The sequence below is a fragment of the Eublepharis macularius genome, chromosome 6 (genome assembly GCF_028583425.1).
Source record: "Eublepharis macularius isolate TG4126 chromosome 6, MPM_Emac_v1.0, whole genome shotgun sequence".
Lineage (NCBI taxonomy): Eukaryota > Metazoa > Chordata > Lepidosauria > Squamata > Eublepharidae > Eublepharis > Eublepharis macularius.
This window is the reverse complement of record NC_072795.1, coordinates 46,364,857-46,367,212: the sequence shown is the minus strand read 5'-3', so window position 1 is coordinate 46,367,212 and position 2,356 is coordinate 46,364,857.

Below are 2,356 nucleotides of genomic sequence, written 5' to 3'. Positions count from 1 at the left end.
GCCCCCCTATGATGTCAGGAGCAGACCGCCCAGTGCCACGCCCAGCGGCAGTGGCGGCAAGCCCTGACAGTCTTAATGAAAAAATAAAATACACTACTGTATGTTAATTTAAGCAAATATTACTGGTCTGTTCTTTTCAATATAGGTCATTTAAGATATTACCATGATTCAAGCCATGACTCCAACCTGACACAATAAGTATGAAAGCAGAAAGTTCTCAAATAATATCCAATCTCAGGTATTTGGGATATTAAAGACCTTTGCTTTCAGGCAGGTTTGAAGGATCTCACTGACAATATCTTGCTCGGAGTGGCCAATAATGAATGAATATGTGAAGCTGCCTTATACAGAATTAGACATTTAGGCTTATCAAGGTCCGTAAATGTGTACTATAACTGGCAGTGGCTTTCTACCATCCCAAGAAGAGGCCTTTCTGATTACCAAAGCTTTTTTGGCAAAATTTTTGTAGATTTTTTGGCTAATTTCCTGCAGAGGAAAGGCAGAGGCCTTCCTGATTACCAAAGCTTTTTTTAAGTAGAGATGTGTGGATTCAATCTGAGACCTTCTACATGCAAAGCAGATTCTCTGTCACTGAGCCAATCTGAGACCTTCTACATGCAAAGCAGATTCTCTGTCACTGAGCCAATCTGAGACCTTCTACATGCAAAGCAGATTCTCTGTCACTGAGCCACAGCCCTTCCCCTTAGAAAGCAGTCAAGTTACATATAAAAAATGGTCATCACTTCATATAATATACTAATACTTCCATTACCTTATTATTTATTTCCTGTGACAAATGTATTAAGTGGTATTAAAAACTAATAGAATATCATCTTTCCTTTTGTCCATCAATGCCATAAAGAATAATTTTGCTTTTGGCGGGAAGGGGGGGGAGCTTTCAGAAGAGAACTTGTTCATTTTTTATTGTTGAGTTCACATTCAACTGTATCTCTAGACCCGAGTCCTGTAATTTTAATGATCCCTTTCAAACTACAAAAGTGCAACAAAAAATGGCTCTGGGTAAGCTGCCAGTCTCCTACAATACAATCCTAAGCAAAGTTACTCCAGTCTAAGTCCATTGAAATCAAAGGACTTTGACTGGAGTAACTTTGTTTCGGATTCCACTGCTAGTCATTGAAGACTCATATCATGGAAGGTATTCTGTTGCCCTTCAGAATCAGGAGGATAAAAAGAATAATTCATTTCACTTCCAAGATCTAATTAAATCTTTTTCTGACCAAGAGTTCCAAGAGTTTGTGCTGGCAGCAGGAAAAAGGGATATGGGAGCAACACTCTGTAGAGAGTCAACAGGAAATGAACAGGGATGTGTATTTGGAACATAACTAATCTAAACCCAAGCCAAGCATACCCTGTTCGTCAACTTCTTCAGGGCTACTCACAGGAAAAACAGGGTTTCTCACCTGTAACTGTTGATCGTCGAGTCTCTTCTGTGCAGACACACATTGGGACTGCGCAGGCGCAGGCCAGCCGCGGAGAAGATTCTTTTAGCTTCTAGAAATGTGACGGGGACGTTCGGGCCCACCGCGCATGCGCGCCGGTGTTCCCGCCAATTTTGAAGTACAAGTACCCGAACGTCCCCGGCATTCCCTCAGTTCACCTGAGCCGCCGGAGAAACAATGGAGTAAACCAAGCACTCACAGCGGGGCAGGCGGGAGGGAATGTGTGTCTGCACAGAAGAGACTCGACGATCAACAGTTACAGGTGAGAAACCCTGTTTATCGTCGTCGTCCTTCTGTGCAGCCCCACATTGGGAGAATAGCTAGCATCTCACCAATGGGGGCGGGTGTGAGTGTCTATGTGAACAAAGAATGCAGAACAGCCGTGCCAACAGCGGATTCACGGCGTGCATTCACGTCTACAGAATAATGTTTAATGAAAGTGTCAGCGGTAGACCACGTTGCAGCTTGGCAGACGTCCTGGAGTGGCACTCCTCGCAGGAAGGCAGCAGAGGCAGCTTGTGCTCGAGTAGAATGAGCAGTAACCGACAACGGGCACCGGACTCCAGCATGTTGATAACAAAGTTTAATTGCAGACACAATCCAGCGAGAGATGGACTGGGCAGAAGCTGGCGAGCCCTTGCGAGGGCCAGAGTAACATAAAAACAAGGCAGGAGACTTCCTGAAACACTTGGTGCGATGTAAATAAAACAATAAAGCACGTTTCACATCCAATGTGTGTAAAGTACGTTCCTCTGGGGAAGAGGGTGTAGGAAAAAAGGAAGGAAGGACCACCTTTTGACGCAGGTGAAATTTTGAAACCACCTTGGGCAGGAACTGCATACTAGTGTGGAGCATGACCGTACCGGGGAAAAATTGCAGGAAGGGGGGGTCACACC